Source organism: Lissotriton vulgaris, chromosome 1_2, assembly GCF_964263255.1.
Source record: "Lissotriton vulgaris chromosome 1_2, aLisVul1.2, whole genome shotgun sequence".
Classification (NCBI taxonomy): domain Eukaryota; kingdom Metazoa; phylum Chordata; class Amphibia; order Caudata; family Salamandridae; genus Lissotriton; species Lissotriton vulgaris.
This window is the reverse complement of record NC_141686.1, coordinates 228,668,128-228,680,415: the sequence shown is the minus strand read 5'-3', so window position 1 is coordinate 228,680,415 and position 12,288 is coordinate 228,668,128. Positions and strand designations below refer to the sequence as shown.

Here is a 12,288-nt window from a genome sequence, read left to right as displayed (position 1 = left end):
CTCTCTCCCACGAGGTGACGAAGTTCGGGGCACCGAGAGACCAGAGAGCTTCGGGGAAGGGTGCCGGCTCTGGGTCCGCTGAAGGAAGGAAACCCGAGAAAGCCTGCATGTGAAAACGAGACAGTGCATCAGCCGCCTGATTCATCACCCCCGGGACATGTTTTGCTCTGAATATCACGTTCAGTTGCATACACAGTAGGACAATTTCTTTGAGCAGCCTCAAAATCAGTTTACAACGGGCTGCCTGACTATTGATGCATTCTACAACGGTCATATTGTCAGACCAGAACACGACAGAATGATCTCTGAACCCTTCAGGCCAGGTTCTCAGGGCCACCAGAATGGGAAATAGTTCAAGGAAAGCAATATTACTCGTCAGCCCCTTCTCATGCCACCAAAGGGGCCACCTTTGTGCCGACCATTTTGTGCCGAAGATGGCGCCAAAACCTATGCTTCCTGCTGAATCTGTCCATAGCCCAAGCTCTTCGGAGGATACGGCTGGCTTGTTCCAGACGACTCGACCATTGAAGTCCGCCAAAAATGCTAACCAAATACGCATGTCCTGGCGGACCTCGGCCGATAACCTCGTGCGATGATGACCCTCCTTCAGGCCGACCATCGCTTGGGCGATTGAGCGGGAAAAGGGGCGGGCCATTGGGATCACCCTCAAGGCAAAGTTCAACTTCCCTACCAATTGTTGCAACTGATGCAGTGTAACCTTAGATGTACTTAAACATACTTGGAGGGCTGCCCTGAATTTCGACACTTTGCTAGCTGGTAAACGGAAACACCCCTCCCTAGAGTCCAACTCGATCCCCAAAAACTCGAGGCAAGTCGTGGGACCCATAGTTTTACCTGGTGCCAATGGCACGCCAAATTGACTCATCAACACACAGAATTCAGTTAAGGCCTGGGCACATTCGGGATTTCCGGCGGGGCCAAGGAACAGAAAGTCGTCAAGGTAGTGCATTACATTCCGGAAACCCGTTTTCTTAGTGAACACCCATTGCAGGAAAGTACTGAATTTCTCAAAATAAGCACATGATATAGAGCATCCCATTGGCATACACCTATCCATGTAAAATGACCCCTGAAACCCGAATCCCAGAAGACGCTGGTCGTCTGGGTGTACCGGGAGCAACCGAAACGCTGACTCGATATCTGATTTCGCCATCAACGTCCCGGGCCCCAGGCGATTCAAGATGGCTACTGCCTCATCAAACGATGCGTATCGCACCGAACAAACCTCTGGATCAATTGCATCGTTCACCGAAAGACCATGTGGAGCAGACAGATTATGGATCAAACGAAACTCACCTGGGTCCTTCTTGGGGACCACCCCTAACGGAGAACAGACAAAATACGGTACCGGGGGTACACTAAACGGGCCGGCGACCCGTCCCCGGCTAACCTCTTTCTGAATCTTCTCTTGCACTACAGATGTATGTTGTAAAACGGAAAGTTGATTTTTGCACGTCCCTACACCCAGAAAGTCCCCCACCGGGATGCGGAAACCATGTGTAAAACCGTTCCGCAGCACCCCAGCAGAAGTACGATCCGGGTATCCGCTGAGCCAGGGAATCATTGCCAAGGTATCAATCGGGGTCGGTAAAGGCGCCCCTCGGACTATCTTAGACCTGTTTGGCGCCTCCTTTACCCCCATTCTCACTCGTTCTGGCTCTGCACGATGACTCAGGATGGGACGACCCACAAGTACTACATTCATGTTTGAATTTACACGATCCCGGAGGCCTGGTACATTTCCCTTTGTTGAAATTAAAGCAGAAACCCTTTTTCCCTGTATTGCCTGCGGGTCTCGAATACTCGTCGGTGCTCGTACTTGGTCGAAAGGGCGTCCCCACATTTTGGCGGGAGTAATCAACAACATTGCTCCCAACCAATGGCATTTTCAACATTCCCGATTCTTTCATTTTATCCCATGTCACAGAATCGTAACAATCCCAAGTCAAACTCTTGTTATGCTCCTTTTCTTTCCTGAACAGATTGTCATAACAGAACCAATGGTTACCTTGATACGCTGTCGAGTAACCCATAATTCGTGATTGATAAATGGGAAACTCAGGAAGCAACTCGGGCCTACGTTCCCCCAGAATCGATGTAAAAATACCCCACGCATTGCCCCAGTTGCCAATATTCTCATTTACCTTAAAGGCGGCCATTTTTGCGCGCCAAACACTTGGATGCATTAGGTCCTTCTGACTCTTGACATGTTCTACCTCATAATGATCGACAAGCAAGGAGAATATATTCACGTATTCCCCCGCCCAAATCTTTTCTTTTATTGCTAAGGGAACATGCTGCCCCAATCTTTCTCTCCGAGAGGGTGCTGACTCGTCCCTTGCGATCGGCAATGGCCGCTTACCTGAACCGGATGCTGCTTCCGCCACTTGTGGCTTTTCTATCACCGCCACCGGTGCGGTCACCTTGGCTGCTTCTTTTTCCTTACGCAGCTTTCTTATCAGCGCCTGTGCTTCGGCAGCCGTGGCGCCCTCAGTACTATCGCCCAACCACGCTGCTAGCTGTGCTGCCAGCTCGGGGGCATATCCTCGTTGGATGTCGGGGTGATGACAACGGGGATTGGATTCCCCTCCATCGGTAGCGGGGTCGGCACCTCGAGCGGGGCAGAGGGAGCCGGGACATCCCCCCCGGCTGGAACCCTTCTCGGCCTCTTAGGTCTCCCTCCAGCCGGTGGTTGGCCCGATCCCTCCTCCCCGTCTCGCTCCGCCAGCCGCTTCTTTATGTCGGACATATCCTTAACAAGGGCCCGAACCATCTGCTCAGTCGTCATTCTCTTTGCGCCTTTCTTGGGCATCTCTCCGACGAAGTATCTAGAAGACAAAGAAAAAGATCAAAACGCTCAAAATTGGCTCTTCGTTCTGTCCCGAGCTCACGTGTAGCGAGGAGGTGCAGCTTCGGAGCACAAGAACAAGAGGACGTCTTCGGGTCTTGCGTCTCTTTTTATCCGTCTTCAGGGCGGGCGTAAACCCGCCCCTGCCTGCCCCTAGGGCGGGGCTGGCTACGTCGGTGTCTAGGCCAGCCCACTCTAGGGCGGGAAAAAACGCGCCCCGGCTACGCCGCTTCGGGCATACCAGCCGAGACGCGCCTCCCGCCCAAAAATGGCTTCCCGGGGGGATCGAGGCACTCCGCCATACGTTCGGGGGGACCGAGTGGTCGCCCCTTTCCATCTGTGCTCTACTTTCTTTGACAAGGGTTAAGAAGACTTACCCAAACTCTATCATGTAGTTTGACATGTTGATTATCTTTTATCCAATTCAATGTTCAAAATATAAGCTAGTGTCCGATTAATTTGATAAATTTGGTCAACCACTTATAGGTCATCTTTTTATTTGTGAATCTCTGATCACCTTGTTGAATCAGGTCGGATCTCTGGTGCAATGGATTGCGGCTTGGAGTCCTAGGCGAATGTAGCAAAAGCATTCAAACGCTAAGGGTTCGAACACCAACTGGGTCAATTTTATCCCTCCTCTATTTTATAACTAATTGAAACAGTAACCAGCAATCCTGCTTCTCCATCACCAGAAACATTTACCAAAATGGCAGTGAAAGAAAGTCTACTTAAACAGAGACTGTTTGCTTTGAAAATGTTGCATAGTCTATGCCCAAGAGGAAATTCCCAATGATACTGCTGAAAATGTAATTTAGGAGTTAGTAATAGTATTTGGCCCTTTATTAATTTCACTGTGTCATTTTAAACACGTGATTTCTATGTCATCCGAAAATGAGATAGTACAAATTTCCGGAGTTATAATGGATTACGTGTGCTGCTGAAATTTCAAATGCTTATAATATCAATTCATTATTAAACTCTAGAATATTGATTGCTAATATGTAATTATATAAATATACAAAGTGTAGGTCAGTGTACGTCCACATTTGTTTAGCTGATTTTAAGGTAGAGTATAGCAGAGCCTGGATAGCTCAGTCGGTAGAGCATCAGACTTTTAATCTGAGGGTCCAGGGTTCAAGTCCCTGTTCAGGCGGTTGTTTCCTTTAAAGAAAAAGTACTCTAATTGTATGCTCTTTTTGTGGACCCCTGCATGACGAATAAGATATTCCATTACTAAAATTGCAAAAACGTCTTTCATGGAGTTGTGAAATACACATCTGTCTCACATATTATGTGCCATTTGACTAAACTTAAGTCGTACGTAGATTTACCAATGGTATCATGTAGTCTGAGACGGTGAATATCATTTCACCAATTCAATATTCAAAATATAGCCATGGTTGTAGTATCAAATGAACTTTATAAAGCTGATCAACAGCTAATAGCTCATTATTTCATTTCAGATCATCTCTGCACCTCATTATAGCAGATTGGCTCTGTGGCGCAATGGATAGCGCATTGGACTTCTAGGTGAATGTAAAAAAGATATTCAAAGGTTGTGGGTTCGAATCCCACCAGAGTCAGTTTTATCCCTGTTATCCTGTTATCCCAAGTACCAATTCATTATTATATTCTCTGTATTTAGTACTAATACCGGCAACCATCTTAACCCCTTGCGTGCTGATGACAGAACGGTTCCGTCATCAGCTACGGGTGAGCTGTGCTGATGACGAAACCGTTCCGTCATGACTCCGCCCGCGCAAGGCGGAGTCAGCACAGGCGGAAAATACGCCCCGCACGCAAGGGGTTAAAAAACGTAGTGATAGTTGGGACACTTCCTAATGTTGATAATGCCATTTTGTGGGGTGCTGCCTCAGAGCCTGGATAGCTCAGTCGGTAGAGCATCAGACTTTTAATCTGAGGGCCCAGGGTTCAAGTCCCTGTTCAGGCGGCTTGGTTAAAGAAAATGTATATCAATTGCATACTCTTTTCAGGATCCAATGAATGGGAATTCCAATTACAGATGGTTCAAAAAAGTCTTGATCGAGTCCTTACATACCCATCTGTGCTCTACTTTCTTTGACAAGGGTTAAGAAGACTTACCCAAACTCTATCATGTAGTTTGACATGTTGATTATCTTTTATCCAATTCAATGTTCAAAATATAAGCTAGTGTCCGATTAATTTGATAAAGTTGGTCAACCACTTATAGGTCATCTTTTTATTTGTGAATCTCTGATCACCTTGTTGAATCAGGTCGGATCTCTGGTGCAATGGATTGCGGCTTGGAGTCCTAGGCGAATGTAGCAAAAGCATTCAAACGCTAAGGGTTCGAACACCAACTGGGTCAATTTTATCCCTCCTCTATTTTATAACTAATTGAAACAGTAACCAGCAATCCTGCTTCTCCATCACCAGAAACATTTACCAAAATGGCAGTGAAAGAAAGTCTACTTAAACAGAGACTGTTTGCTTTGAAAATGTTGCATAGTCTATGCCCAAGAGGAAATTCCCAATGATACTGCTGAAAATGTAATTTAGGAGTTAGTAATAGTATTTGGCCCTTTATTAATTTCACTGTGTCATTTTAAACACGTGATTTCTATGTCATCCGAAAATGAGATAGTACAAATTTCCGGAGTTATAATGGATTACGTGTGCTGCTGAAATTTCAAATGCTTATAATATCAATTCATTATTAAACTCTAGAATATTGATTGCTAATATGTAATTATATAAATATACAAAGTGTAGGTCAGTGTACGTCCACATTTGTTTAGCTGATTTTAAGGTAGAGTATAGCAGAGCCTGGATAGCTCAGTCGGTAGAGCATCAGACTTTTAATCTGAGGGTCCAGGGTTCAAGTCCCTGTTCAGGCGGTTGTTTCCTTTAAAGAAAAAGTACTCTAATTGTATGCTCTTTTTGTGGACCCCTGCATGACGAATAAGATATTCCATTACTAAAATTGCAAAAACGTCTTTCATGGAGTTGTGAAATACACATCTGTCTCACATATTATGTGCCATTTGACTAAACTTAAGTCGTACGTAGATTTACCAATGGTATCATGTAGTCTGAGACGGTGAATATCATTTCACCAATTCAATATTCAAAATATAGCCATGGTTGTAGTATCAAATGAACTTTATAAAGCTGATCAACAGCTAATAGCTCATTATTTCATTTCAGATCATCTCTGCACCTCATTATAGCAGATTGGCTCTGTGGCGCAATGGATAGCGCATTGGACTTCTAGGTGAATGTAAAAAAGATATTCAAAGGATGTGGGTTTGAATCCCACCAGAGTCAGTTTTATCCCTGTTATCCTGTTATCCCAAGTACCAATTCATTATTATATTCTCTGTATTTAGTACTAATACCGGCAACCATCTTAACCCCTTGCGTGCTGATGACAGAACGGTTCCGTCATCAGCTACGGGTGAGCTGTGCTGATGACGAAACCGTTCCGTCATGACTCCGCCCGCGCAAGGCGGAGTCAGCACAGGCGGAAAATACGCCCCGCACGCAAGGGGTTAAAAAACGTAGTGATAGTTGGGACACTTCCTAATGTTGATAATGCCATTTTGTGGGGTGCTGCCTCAGAGCCTGGATAGCTCAGTCGGTAGAGCATCAGACTTTTAATCTGAGGGCCCAGGGTTCAAGTCCCTGTTCAGGCGGCTTGGTTAAAGAAAATGTATATCAAATGCATACTCTTTTCAGGATCCAATGAATGGGAATTCCAATTACAGATGGTTCAAAAAAGTCTTGATCGAGTCCTTACATACCCATCTGTGCTCTACTTTCTTTGACAAGGGTTAAGAAGACTTACCCAAACTGTATCATGTAGTTTGACATGTTGATTATCTTTTATCCAATTCAATGTTCAAAATGTAAGCTAGTGTCAGATTAATTTGATAAAGTTGGTCAACCACTTATAGGTCATCTTTTTATTTGTGAATCTCTGATCACCTTGTTGAATCAGGTCGGATCTCTGGTGCAATGGATTGCGGCTTGGAGTCCTAGGCGAATGTAGCAAAAGCATTCAAACGCTAAGGGATCGAACACCAACTGGGTCAATTTTATCCCTCCTCTATTTTATAACTAATTGAAACAGTAACCAGCAATCCTGCTTCTCCATCACCAGAAACATTTACCAAAATGGCAGTGAAAGAAAGTCTACTTAAACAGAGACTGTTTGCTTTGAAAATGTTGCATAGTCTATGCCCAAGAGGAAATTCCCAATGATACTGCTGAAAATGTAATTTAGGAGTTAGTAATAGTATTTGGCCCTTTATTAATTTCACTGTGTCATTTTAAACACGTGATTTCTTTGTCATCCGAAAATGAGATAGTACAAATTTCCGGAGTTATAATGGATTACGTGTGCTGCTGAAATTTCAAATGCTTAAAATATCAATTCATTATTAAACTCTAGAATATTGATTGCTAATATATGTAATTATATAAATATACAAAGTGTAGGTCAGTGTACGTCCACATTTGTTTAGCTGATTTTAAGGTAGAGTATAGCAGAGCCTGGATAGCTCAGTCGGTAGAGCATCAGACTTTTAATCTGAGGGTCCAGGGTTCAAGTCCCTGTTCAGGCGGTTGTTTCCTTTAAAGAAAAAGTACTCTAATTCTATGCTCTTTTTGTGGACCCCTGCATGACGAATAAGATATTCCATTACTAAAATTGCAAAAACTTCTTTCATGGAGTTGTGAAATACACATCTGTCTCACATATTATGTGCCATTTGACTAAACTTAAGTCGTACGTAGATTTACCAATGGTATCATGTAGTCTGAGACGGTGAATATCATTTCACCAATTCAATATTCAAAATATAGCCATGGTTATAGTATCAAATGAACTTTATAAAGCTGATCAACAGCTAATAGCTCATTATTTCATTTCAGAACATCTCTGCACCGCATTATAGCAAATTGGCTCTGTGGCGCAATGGATAGCGCATTGGACTTCTAGGTGAATGTAAAAAAGATATTCAAAGGTTGTGGGTTCGAATCCCACCAGAGTCAGTTTTATCCCTGTTATCCTGTTATCCCAAGTACCAATTCATTATTATATTCTCTGTATTTAGTACTAATACCGGCAACCATCTTAACCCCTTGCGTGCTGATGACAGAACGGTTCCGTCATCAGCTACGGGTGAGCTGTGCTGATGACGAAACCGTTCCGTCATGACTCCGCCTGCGCAAGGCGGAGTCAGCACAGGCGGAAAATACGCCCCGCACGCAAGGGGTTAAAAAACGTAGTGATAGTTGGGACACTTCCTAATGTTGATAATGCCATTTTGTGGGGTGCTGCCTCAGAGCCTGGATAGCTCAGTCGGTAGAGCATCAGACTTTTAATCTGAGGGCCCAGGGTTCAAGTCCCTGTTCAGGCGGCTTGGTTAAAGAAAATGTATATCAATTGCATACTCTTTTCAGGATCCAATGAATGGGAATTCCAATTACAGATGGTTCAAAAAAGTCTTGATCGAGTCCTTACATACCCATCTGTGCTCTACTTTCTTTGACAAGGGTTAAGAAGACTTACCCAAACTCTATCATGTAGTTTGACATGTTGATTATCTTTTATCCAATTCAATGTTCAAAATATAAGCTAGTGTCCGATTAATTTGATAAAGTTGGTCAACCACTTATAGGTCATCTTTTTATTTGTGAATCTCTGATCACCTTGTTGAATCAGGTCGGATCTCTGGTGCAATGGATTGCGGCTTGGAGTCCTAGGCGAATGTAGCAAAAGCATTCAAACGCTAAGGGTTCGAACACCAACTGGGTCAATTTTATCCCTCCTCTATTTTATAACTAATTGAAACAGTAACCAGCAATCCTGCTTCTCCATCACCAGAAACATTTACCAAAATGGCAGTGAAAGAAAGTCTACTTAAACAGAGACTGTTTGCTTTGAAAATGTTGCATAGTCTATGCCCAAGAGGAAATTCCCAATGATACTGCTGAAAATGTAATTTAGGAGTTAGTAATAGTATTTGGCCCTTTATTAATTTCACTGTGTCATTTTAAACACGTGATTTCTATGTCATCCGAAAATGAGATAGTACAAATTTCCGGAGTTATAATGGATTACGTGTGCTGCTGAAATTTCAAATGCTTATAATATCAATTCATTATTAAACTCTAGAATATTGATTGCTAATATGTAATTATATAAATATACAAAGTGTAGGTCAGTGTACGTCCACATTTGTTTAGCTGATTTTAAGGTAGAGTATAGCAGAGCCTGGATAGCTCAGTCGGTAGAGCATCAGACTTTTAATCTGAGGGTCCAGGGTTCAAGTCCCTGTTCAGGCGGTTGTTTCCTTTAAAGAAAAAGTACTCTAATTGTATGCTCTTTTTGTGGACCCCTGCATGACGAATAAGATATTCCATTACTAAAATTGCAAAAACGTCTTTCATGGAGTTGTGAAATACACATCTGTCTCACATATTATGTGCCATTTGACTAAACTTAAGTCGTACGTAGATTTACCAATGGTATCATGTAGTCTGAGACGGTGAATATCATTTCACCAATTCAATATTCAAAATATAGCCATGGTTGTAGTATCAAATGAACTTTATAAAGCTGATCAACAGCTAATAGCTCATTATTTCATTTCAGATCATCTCTGCACCTCATTATAGCAGATTGGCTCTGTGGCGCAATGGATAGCGCATTGGACTTCTAGGTGAATGTAAAAAAGATATTCAAAGGATGTGGGTTTGAATCCCACCAGAGTCAGTTTTATCCCTGTTATCCTGTTATCCCAAGTACCAATTCATTATTATATTCTCTGTATTTAGTACTAATACCGGCAACCATCTTAACCCCTTGCGTGCTGATGACAGAACGGTTCCGTCATCAGCTACGGGTGAGCTGTGCTGATGACGAAACCGTTCCGTCATGACTCCGCCCGCGCAAGGCGGAGTCAGCACAGGCGGAAAATACGCCCCGCACGCAAGGGGTTAAAAAACGTAGTGATAGTTGGGACACTTCCTAATGTTGATAATGCCATTTTGTGGGGTGCTGCCTCAGAGCCTGGATAGCTCAGTCGGTAGAGCATCAGACTTTTAATCTGAGGGCCCAGGGTTCAAGTCCCTGTTCAGGCGGCTTGGTTAAAGAAAATGTATATCAAATGCATACTCTTTTCAGGATCCAATGAATGGGAATTCCAATTACAGATGGTTCAAAAAAGTCTTGATCGAGTCCTTACATACCCATCTGTGCTCTACTTTCTTTGACAAGGGTTAAGAAGACTTACCCAAACTGTATCATGTAGTTTGACATGTTGATTATCTTTTATCCAATTCAATGTTCAAAATGTAAGCTAGTGTCAGATTAATTTGATAAAGTTGGTCAACCACTTATAGGTCATCTTTTTATTTGTGAATCTCTGATCACCTTGTTGAATCAGGTCGGATCTCTGGTGCAATGGATTGCGGCTTGGAGTCCTAGGCGAATGTAGCAAAAGCATTCAAACGCTAAGGGATCGAACACCAACTGGGTCAATTTTATCCCTCCTCTATTTTATAACTAATTGAAACAGTAACCAGCAATCCTGCTTCTCCATCACCAGAAACATTTACCAAAATGGCAGTGAAAGAAAGTCTACTTAAACAGAGACTGTTTGCTTTGAAAATGTTGCATAGTCTATGCCCAAGAGGAAATTCCCAATGATACTGCTGAAAATGTAATTTAGGAGTTAGTAATAGTATTTGGCCCTTTATTAATTTCACTGTGTCATTTTAAACACGTGATTTCTTTGTCATCCGAAAATGAGATAGTACAAATTTCCGGAGTTATAATGGATTACGTGTGCTGCTGAAATTTCAAATGCTTAAAATATCAATTCATTATTAAACTCTAGAATATTGATTGCTAATATATGTAATTATATAAATATACAAAGTGTAGGTCAGTGTACGTCCACATTTGTTTAGCTGATTTTAAGGTAGAGTATAGCAGAGCCTGGATAGCTCAGTCGGTAGAGCATCAGACTTTTAATCTGAGGGTCCAGGGTTCAAGTCCCTGTTCAGGCGGTTGTTTCCTTTAAAGAAAAAGTACTCTAATTCTATGCTCTTTTTGTGGACCCCTGCATGACGAATAAGATATTCCATTACTAAAATTGCAAAAACTTCTTTCATGGAGTTGTGAAATACACATCTGTCTCACATATTATGTGCCATTTGACTAAACTTAAGTCGTACGTAGATTTACCAATGGTATCATGTAGTCTGAGACGGTGAATATCATTTCACCAATTCAATATTCAAAATATAGCCATGGTTATAGTATCAAATGAACTTTATAAAGCTGATCAACAGCTAATAGCTCATTATTTCATTTCAGAACATCTCTGCACCGCATTATAGCAAATTGGCTCTGTGGCGCAATGGATAGCGCATTGGACTTCTAGGTGAATGTAAAAAAGATATTCAAAGGTTGTGGGTTCGAATCCCACCAGAGTCAGTTTTATCCCTGTTATCCTGTTATCCCAAGTACCAATTCATTATTATATTCTCTGTATTTAGTACTAATACCGGCAACCATCTTAACCCCTTGCGTGCTGATGACAGAACGGTTCCGTCATCAGCTACGGGTGAGCTGTGCTGATGACGAAACCGTTCCGTCATGACTCCGCCCGCGCAAGGCGGAGTCAGCACAGGCGGAAAATACGCCCCGCACGCAAGGGGTTAAAAAACGTAGTGATAGTTGGGACACTTCCTAATGTTGATAATGCCATTTTGTGGGGTGCTGCCTCAGAGCCTGGATAGCTCAGTCGGTAGAGCATCAGACTTTTAATCTGAGGGCCCAGGGTTCAAGTCCCTGTTCAGGCGGCTTGGTTAAAGAAAATGTATATCAATTGCATACTCTTTTCAGGATCCAATGAATGGGAATTCCAATTACAGATGGTTCAAAAAAGTCTTGATCGAGTCCTTACATACCCATCTGTGCTCTACTTTCTTTGACAAGGGTTAAGAAGACTTACCCAAACTCTATCATGTAGTTTGACATGTTGATTATCTTTTATCCAATTCAATGTTCAAAATATAAGCTAGTGTCCGATTAATTTGATAAAGTTGGTCAACCACTTATAGGTCATCTTTTTATTTGTGAATCTCTGATCACCTTGTTGAATCAGGTCGGATCTCTGGTGCAATGGATTGCGGCTTGGAGTCCTAGGCGAATGTAGCAAAAGCATTCAAACGCTAAGGGTTCGAACACCAACTGGGTCAATTTTATCCCTCCTCTATTTTATAACTAATTGAAACAGTAACCAGCAATCCTGCTTCTCCATCACCAGAAACATTTACCAAAATGGCAGTGAAAGAAAGTCTACTTAAACAGAGACTGTTTGCTTTGAAAATGTTGCATAGTCTATGCCCAAGAGGAAATT

At 42.5% G+C, this 12,288-nt stretch overlaps 15 non-coding genes across 15 annotated transcripts; all 15 read left to right on the top strand.

Annotated features, from left to right (window-relative positions):
* The first annotated feature begins 3,949 nt into the window (after positions 1-3,949).
* Positions 3,950-4,022, top strand: TRNAK-UUU (transfer RNA lysine (anticodon UUU)). The gene has a single exon. It is a non-coding gene; the product is annotated as a tRNA-Lys (tRNA).
* A 339-nt stretch (positions 4,023-4,361) lies between these two features.
* TRNAR-UCU (transfer RNA arginine (anticodon UCU)) lies at positions 4,362-4,452 on the top strand. Its single transcript is given in 2 exon segments — positions 4,362-4,398; positions 4,417-4,452. It is a non-coding gene; the product is annotated as a tRNA-Arg (tRNA).
* Positions 4,453-4,747: 295 nt separating this feature from the next.
* On the top strand, positions 4,748-4,820 carry TRNAK-UUU (transfer RNA lysine (anticodon UUU)). Its single transcript has one exon. It is a non-coding gene; the product is annotated as a tRNA-Lys (tRNA).
* An 855-nt stretch (positions 4,821-5,675) lies between these two features.
* Positions 5,676-5,748, top strand: TRNAK-UUU (transfer RNA lysine (anticodon UUU)). Its single transcript has one exon. It is a non-coding gene; the product is annotated as a tRNA-Lys (tRNA).
* A 339-nt stretch (positions 5,749-6,087) lies between these two features.
* TRNAR-UCU (transfer RNA arginine (anticodon UCU)) lies at positions 6,088-6,178 on the top strand. Its single transcript is given in 2 exon segments — positions 6,088-6,124; positions 6,143-6,178. It is a non-coding gene; the product is annotated as a tRNA-Arg (tRNA).
* A 295-nt stretch (positions 6,179-6,473) lies between these two features.
* Positions 6,474-6,546, top strand: TRNAK-UUU (transfer RNA lysine (anticodon UUU)). Its single transcript has one exon. It is a non-coding gene; the product is annotated as a tRNA-Lys (tRNA).
* Positions 6,547-7,403: 857 nt separating this feature from the next.
* On the top strand, positions 7,404-7,476 carry TRNAK-UUU (transfer RNA lysine (anticodon UUU)). Its single transcript has one exon. It is a non-coding gene; the product is annotated as a tRNA-Lys (tRNA).
* A 339-nt stretch (positions 7,477-7,815) lies between these two features.
* On the top strand, positions 7,816-7,906 carry TRNAR-UCU (transfer RNA arginine (anticodon UCU)). Its single transcript is given in 2 exon segments — positions 7,816-7,852; positions 7,871-7,906. It is a non-coding gene; the product is annotated as a tRNA-Arg (tRNA).
* Positions 7,907-8,201: 295 nt separating this feature from the next.
* On the top strand, positions 8,202-8,274 carry TRNAK-UUU (transfer RNA lysine (anticodon UUU)). The gene has a single exon. It is a non-coding gene; the product is annotated as a tRNA-Lys (tRNA).
* Positions 8,275-9,129: 855 nt separating this feature from the next.
* Positions 9,130-9,202, top strand: TRNAK-UUU (transfer RNA lysine (anticodon UUU)). Its single transcript has one exon. It is a non-coding gene; the product is annotated as a tRNA-Lys (tRNA).
* Positions 9,203-9,541: 339 nt separating this feature from the next.
* On the top strand, positions 9,542-9,632 carry TRNAR-UCU (transfer RNA arginine (anticodon UCU)). The gene is given in 2 exon segments: positions 9,542-9,578; positions 9,597-9,632. It is a non-coding gene; the product is annotated as a tRNA-Arg (tRNA).
* Positions 9,633-9,927: 295 nt separating this feature from the next.
* TRNAK-UUU (transfer RNA lysine (anticodon UUU)) lies at positions 9,928-10,000 on the top strand. The gene has a single exon. It is a non-coding gene; the product is annotated as a tRNA-Lys (tRNA).
* An 857-nt stretch (positions 10,001-10,857) lies between these two features.
* TRNAK-UUU (transfer RNA lysine (anticodon UUU)) lies at positions 10,858-10,930 on the top strand. Its single transcript has one exon. It is a non-coding gene; the product is annotated as a tRNA-Lys (tRNA).
* A 339-nt stretch (positions 10,931-11,269) lies between these two features.
* TRNAR-UCU (transfer RNA arginine (anticodon UCU)) lies at positions 11,270-11,360 on the top strand. Its single transcript is given in 2 exon segments — positions 11,270-11,306; positions 11,325-11,360. It is a non-coding gene; the product is annotated as a tRNA-Arg (tRNA).
* A 295-nt stretch (positions 11,361-11,655) lies between these two features.
* On the top strand, positions 11,656-11,728 carry TRNAK-UUU (transfer RNA lysine (anticodon UUU)). The gene has a single exon. It is a non-coding gene; the product is annotated as a tRNA-Lys (tRNA).
* The last annotated feature ends 560 nt before the right edge of the window (positions 11,729-12,288 follow it).